The 7706-nt window shown below is 38.6% G+C and overlaps 1 pseudogene; it reads left to right on the top strand.

Annotated features, from left to right (window-relative positions):
* Positions 1-606: 606 nt before the first annotated feature.
* LOC113641640 lies at positions 607-7706 on the top strand (annotated as a pseudogene).

The raw sequence follows: 7706 nt of genomic DNA, 5'->3' as shown, positions 1-7706 counted from the left end.
TACTGGTTTATAAATCACTTCATGGCTTAGGACCGAAATACATTACAGATATGCTAACTGAATATAAACCAAGCAGACTACTCAGATCATTAGGATCAGGTCAGTTAGAGATACCAAGGGTTCACTCAAAACAAGGTGCGTCAGCATTTAGTTATTACACCACCTATAGCTGGAATCAGCTTCCAGAAGAGATCAGATGTGCTTCAACAGTAGACGCTTTTAAATCAAGATTAAAAACACATCTGTTTAACTCTGCATTTACTGAATGAGCGCTGTGCTGCTTCACAATGACTGTGCTGCTTCACACTGACTGCACTTTTTATCCAAATCACTTTTACTCCTGTTTTATTCTTTTTAACAGATTTTAAACTGTTTTCATTAAAATCACATCTATTTTCTTTAATTGTTATTTGTTTTTTGTTATGATTTTATCCTGTTTCTTATTTTTCATATATATATATATATATATATATATATATATTTTTTTTTTCTCTTTTATAAACTGTTTCCTAATTTCTATGTAAAGCACTTTGAATGACCTCTGTGTATGAATTGTGCTATACAAATAAACTTGCCTTGCCTTGCCTTGCCTTGCCTTGCCTCTCTCTCTCTTTCTCTCTCTCTCTCTCAGACAGTGTGAGGTTGGTGAATGGTGGAAGTCGCTGTTCTGGGAGAGTGGAGGTTCTTCAAGATGGACAGTGAGGAACAGTGTGTGGTGGTGACTGGGAAATGAACGATGCTGCAGTGGTGTGTAGAGAGCTGCGCTGTGGGGAGGCTGTAAATGCACCACAATTCGGTCACTTTGGACCAGGATCAGGACCCATCTGGATGGTTTATGTGGAGTGTAGAGGATCAGAGTCGACACTGAAGAACTGTGGGTCATATGGGAGGGGGGAAGATTATTGCTGTAATCATGGTCTTGATGCTGGAGTCACCTGCTCGGGTAAACTTCTGTGTTTAGAACAAACATTACTGTTAGTTACATTATTATTATTGATTAATTTTAATTTGCCAATAAATAAACTCTATTAAAATGTAGATGTTTATCTAAGTATATTTTAAACACAATACATTTATTTAAACTATATTTGATAACATTATAATGATTTCTTTATGTTCTGTCTTGTTGAAAACAATATTTACACAATTAAATAAAACACAGGTCAGAATTTGAGACTCAGTGCTGGTCCTCACCTGTGCTCTGGGAGAGTGGAGGTGTTTCATGGAGGTTCCTGGTCCACAGTGTGTGATGCTGACTTTGACCAGCAGGATGCAGAGGTTGTGTGTCGAGAGCTGGACTGTGGGATTCCTGTGAAGGTTCTGGGATCAGCTGCTTTTGGCCGAGGGGAGTGTCAGATGTGGACAGAGAAGCTTCAGTGTAGAGGAAACGAATCTGGGATTTACTTATGTCAATCATCATCTTAACTCAAACGCTTAACCTGTTCCTATGACAACGATGTGGGATTAATATGTTCTGGTTAAGTATCATGATGTAACTTCTGTTTAAACAGAGACCACATAGCTGTCAATCAAACTTTAAGGTGCCTGTGTTAATGTTCCTCTTTCACTGAGCTCTTGGCTGTTTGTTCAGATCACACAGAGGTGCGGCTGGTGAACGGACTGGACTCCTGTTCTGGTCAGGTGGAGCTCCTGTACCTCGGTGTGTGGGGCACAGTTTGTGCTGTAAGCTGGAATATGAGAGCTGCAGATGTTCTGTGTGCACAGCTGGATTGTGGGAGTGCTGTGGCTGTGGTGGAGGTGGACTGATTTGGAGAGGGGAGTAACCACATCTGGGCTGATGTGTTTGATTGTCAGGGGAAGGAGACACACCTATCACAATGTGGCATCTCATCATGGAGTCGAGCTCCATGCTCTCATAAACATAACGTTGGAGTCATCTGTAATGGTGAGATATTAACGTCACATACACCAGGTTACTGAATAAAGTCAGAGTTCATTACAATATTTAAATGACCTTCTTCTGCTTCAGGATCCTCTGTGGTGCTTCATGAAGGGCGAGTGCGGTTGTCTGGAGGGAGCGAGTGTCAGGGGGAGGTGGAGATTTATTTCAGGCAGGACTGGAGGAGAGTTCTCCTGGACTCGTGGAGTCGGTCTGAGGCATCTGTGCTCTGCAGACAGCTGGGCTGTGGCTCCTTGCTGAACTACCGCTCCTCTCCATCCACCACTGAACACAAAAACATGTGTGTAACAGGTTTCAGCTGCTCTGGGAGTGAAGATCATCTGAGGAACTGCAGCAGTGCACAAGCGGAACCTGTCAACTGCAGCTCTGGGGAACAGCTCTACATCACCTGCTCAGGTAAACACCCACAAATGAGCAGGTCTGTAGAAAACCAGCAGTTTAAAATGTAGTTTAAGAAACAGATCTCTGTCTGTAGGAAAGTAGTTGTTTAGCATATTAATTAAAAATACAGTTAATTTACACTTCATGGCAACAGAACAAATATTTTTTTCTTTCAGTCCTGAACAATAAATATTCATATTAACATATTTACTTGTTCGCATTTACCTGTTATGCCACAAGGGAACAAAACTGTTAATTAACTGTTAAAAAACTATTAATAAACTGTGTGAGCTACTATTATGTATTAATTATTAATGTGCTTGCTAAAGCACATTCTTATTCTCTTGCATACTTATTATTATTATTAATGTGCTTGCAAAGCACATTCTTATTCTATTGCATACTTATTAATGTGCTTGCAAAGCACATTCTTATTCTCTTGCATACATATTATTATTATTATTATTATTATTATTATTATTATTATTATTATTCTGATAATTAATAGTGCTTGCAAAGCACCATTCTTATTATTTTGCCAGACAAAACTTTGGCGCATAACTTGTCCCGCAGCTTTTGTCCTAGACCCATGAATGAGGTGTCAAATCGACCGGCTCATTGAGGAAAGGTGTGCTATGACTTTCATAAGCGATCGGAATTCCGAAATTCCCGGTACGGAAGCTTAAATTGGCTTTTTTCCCCCTATAGACCTCTATTATAAATTTTGGAGGTTTATAACTCGACAAGTTTTCGAAGCGATTTACACAGAACTCGACCAGCTCCTTTAGGACCTTACTCCGGACAAAGTTTTATTTCAGTAGCAACTTTTGTCCAAAAGTATTGGCACCTAACCGGGTATTCACGTGACGTCACGTGTAGCCCCGCCCCCAAAATAAGCGAAATCAAAAAGTTAGCACAACTTGGACATGTCATATATCAAAACACTCAACCCGATGAGGGGAAATGACGTCATGTGTAGTCCCGCCCCCAAAATAATCTAAATCAACAAGTTAGCACAACATGCACATGTCATATATCAAAATACTCAGCACGATGAGGGGAACTTGCCACGTGCACGCACCATTCACATTTTCTTCAGGAAATGTACATTCTAGTTATAATTCTTCTTCTTCTTCCGGACACTTTTTCGGCGCGTAACTTGTCCCGCAGCTTTTGTCCTAGACCCATAAATGAGGTGTCAAATCGACCGGCTCATTGAGGAGAGTTGTGCTATCTATTTTGTAAGCGATCAGAATTCCAGAATACCCAGTATGGAAGTTCAAAGGTGTGTTTTTTCCCCATAGACTTGAATGGGGAATCTCTCTGTAGATGTGCTAACATCCAAAAGAGGGCAGCAGACACCAGTGAATCTGTGTAAAGTTCTTTAATTAAAGCTTGTTGCTATATTTCACAGTGAGCTTCAGTTTATTTCATATATATATATATATTGTGGGATCGCCCCCTTTTTCATGATTTTCGTTTGATTCGTTAGGCCCTGGACTACAAATCTGACGGCTCAGTGTATTTTTTTAAGCCTCCTAGGACAAGTGAGAGCCGAAAACAAAGGACGGAAGTGCTGTGTGTTTCGGTCAGAAACGCATTTTGGATTAAAGCGGAAAATAAAGTGAGAGCCGAAAACAAAGGACGGAAGTGTATTGTTGTTTACACATTTCGGCCAGAAATGAATTTTGGATTAAAGCGTTTTGGATTAAAAGGCTTACATATTCCAGTTCCTTAGACTCTTGGGGATTTTTTTCAAGCATTTGTTTTGGAAAATATTGCCCCAGTGAAGAAAGGTAAGCGCTGCCTATTTCCGGTGACTATCAACTTGGATTAAATTAGTATGATGGCTATAAATCATATTATGCTTTGTGTGTGGGCTTAATAAAATCCCGAGAGTCTAAGCTTTCAAACAATATAACATTTAACCGTGTAATTTAATTATTGCTTAAACCTAGTGGTCGCGTGCCTTGGACAGCACGGCAGTCACATATGTTGTTGTTTCTGCCATTTGTATAACTTTTTGTTGTTTTCAACTGTCAGGGTAGTTTTTATAATTTTTTATTTCAGTTTAAACTAATGTCCTTTTAAGAACAGCAACGGCTCTTTTAAGAGCCACCCATTAATTAAAATTAAGCGCATTTTTTCTTTGTCTCCTCACATTACATAATTATTTTTTGACATGATATGACACGTATATCACAAAAAATGATAAGAATGACTTTAATATAATAAAGCTTGGAACTAATGATCCTTATTGTAATGTGATTATATTTTTTTCCCAGTAGTTAATATACTGTGAACTAACATGAACAAAGAATAAACTTTATTTTAACAAAGATTACTAAATACAATAATTTATTGCTCATGGCTAGTAAATGTTAGTTAATACATTAAATTTGAACTAATGATCCTTGTACTTTTAGACTCGCCATTCTTCACATTAGTGAATTAAAACATAAAACCGCAAAGGCTTTCTCGTGTTCCTGAATAGCCTAGTGGTTAGCGAATCTGTTTAGCATGCAAGAGATTTGCGGTTCAAATACACCCTTGGACAGTATTTTTTTTTTTCCTCACACTTTATAATAAAGGTTCATTAGGTTGACATTAGTTACCACATTACTTAACATGAACTAATAATGAACTGCACTTCTACAGCATTTATTAATTTTGTTCATGTTAATTTCAACATTACTTATAAACTTTATTTTAACAAAGATTACTACATACATTAATTTATTGCTCATGGTTAGTAAATGTTAGTTAATACATTACATTTGAACTAATGATCCTTATTGTAACGTGATTATATTTTTTCCCAGTAGTTAATATACTGTGAACTAACATGAACAAAGAATAAACTTTATTTTAACAAAGATTACTAAATACAATAATTTTTGCTCATGGTTAGTAAATGTTAGTTAATACATTACATTTGAACTAATGATCCTTATTGTAACGTGATTATATTTTTTCCCAGTAAAATCACTGATTGATGCTTTAGTTCAAGATCTTCATGGCGCTTGTTTCAGTAAAAAAATAAATGGATTTTCAGGTGTGCTCTTTTGTTGCAGGTGAGAAACTAGTCTGCAAATATAACCATAGTTACTGTGCAGCCATACCCTAGCAACCATGTAGTGCACCTTACGAACCATATTGCAATATAAAGAAGCCATATCTCAGTTACACAACGTAAAACACTCAGAACGATGAGGGGAACTGACGTCACGTGTAGCCCCGCCCCAAAATAAGCGAAATCAAAAATTTAGCACAGCATGGACATGTCATATATCAAAACACTCAGCACGATGAGGGGAACTGACGTCACGTGCAAGCACATTCACATTTTCTTTAGGAAATGTACCGTTCTAGTATTTTAACTAATATTTAGACTAATGCGTTTATTTAGTTTAATATTTAGTTTAATGAGTTTTTTCATATTTGGGGGGTGGGTGTGTTTGTGTGTGTGTGTGTGTGTGTGTGTGTGTGTGTGTGTGTGTGTGTGTGTGTGTGTGTGTGTAATAAAGATCTCAGCTCCATCAGGCTGGTTGGTTCTGGGGGAGACTGTGCAAGAAGGCTGGAGGTTTTCCACAGCAGCTCGTGGGGACTGTGTGTGATGACTCGTGGGGTATTGAGGATGTTCAGGTGGTGTGCAGACAGCTGCAGTGTGGAGAGGCCCTCAGTAATCACATACCAGCCTGGTTTGGTCCTGGAACTGGGTCCATATGGCTGAATGAGGTGGAGTGTGAGGGGAACGAGACGTCCCTGTGGAACTGCAGATATCAGCTGTGTGAAGAGGGTGAATGTGGACACCATGAGGACGTAGGAGTCATCTGCTCAGGTACAGTGTGATGACTGACAATAAACCTGTTAGATATGTATATGTTTTATTTCAAAACTGAGGTCCAAAGTTCCTGAAATGCAACATGATAGTAAGTACTTGTTTATAAATGTAATGAATCTCAAATATATATTTATATAAAGATAATTTTACAGATATTTAACTGTGTGGATAAAACAGGACATTTTTAAATGAAGTGTAAGTCGTCCTTCTCTCACCAGAGTTTAAAGAGATCCGACTCACGGAGGGCTGTGAGGGGAATCTGGAAGTGTTCTACAATGGAACCTGGGGTAATGTCTGTTACAATCAGATGGATGATGAGATGGCAAACATGGTGTGTGGAGAGCTGAACTGTGGAAGACATGGCAGTCTGTCAAACACTGAAGCACGAGTAAAATCTGCTCCTAACTGGCTGGATCATGTGAAATGTAGGAAACACAACTCTAATCTGTGGCAGTGTCCATCTTCACCCTGGGGACAGAACAGATGTGATAATCATGATGAAGTTTAATATTAATTGCACAGGTAAGAGGACTCTCTCTATATATACTAGTTTATACAATGCTGTAGAATTTGTGTAAATATTTAATATAAAATAAGAATGAGAGAAAAGTCTGTTTTATTACTGTATTATTACTGTAGAAGATGGAACGTTTCTACGTTCTCAAGGGACATGCTCATCATTTCCTCTTCAGAAATACTGCTCAAGTAAGTACAATTAAATCTGTCCCTTTAGTCACAGTTACTGTTTTCACCCAGAATATCATGAGTGGAGAGTGAACTATCTTTTAACAGCTACTATATATATATATAGGGAGGTTCCAGAGACAAAAAAGAGAGACTGGAGAGTGAACTATCTTTTAACAGCTACTATATATATATGATGTAGCTGCCAAAAGATGGTGATTAATGTTAATTTAACATTTATGGAGGGAGGTTCCAGAGACAAAAAAGAGAGACTGGAGAGTGAACTATCTTTTAACAGCTACTATATATATATAGTAGCTGTTGTGTAGTGAACTATCTTTTAACAGCTACTATATATATATAGTAGCTGTTAAAAGATAGTTCACTCTCCAGTCTCTCTTTTTTGTCTCTGGAACCTCCCTCCATAAATGTTAAATTAACATTAATCACCATCTTTTGACAAACCACAATTCAGCATTGAGTGTGTGTGTGTGTGATGTAGAACACTGGTCTCTCAGGCTGAGTGGAGGAAAGGGAAGCTGCTCTGGGAGGTTGGAGATGTATTATAACTCTACGTGGGGCTCCGTTTGTGATGATCAGTGGAACATCATGAACGCTCAGGTCATGTGCAGACAGCTGGGCTGTGGGTCGGCGCTGAGTACTGATGATCGGTTTGGTTCTGGTGAAGGGACTTTCTGGCTGAACAGAGTGAAGTGTCGAGTGGATGAGATTCACCTGTGGGACTGTCATCATTCCTTGAAGAAACACACTGACTGCTCTCCTGTTGGAGTCACCTGTGCAGGTCAGAGGGGTGTGCTAACTTTTCAGCTTTCTGTCTCAGTGATAAGACTTGATAACTTTTATTTAGAATCTTAG

Source organism: Tachysurus fulvidraco, chromosome 19, assembly GCF_022655615.1.
Source record: "Tachysurus fulvidraco isolate hzauxx_2018 chromosome 19, HZAU_PFXX_2.0, whole genome shotgun sequence".
Taxonomy (NCBI): Eukaryota; Metazoa; Chordata; class Actinopteri; order Siluriformes; family Bagridae; genus Tachysurus; species Tachysurus fulvidraco.
Note: the sequence above shows the minus strand (reverse complement) of the source record. Positions and strands in the feature narration are given on the sequence as shown.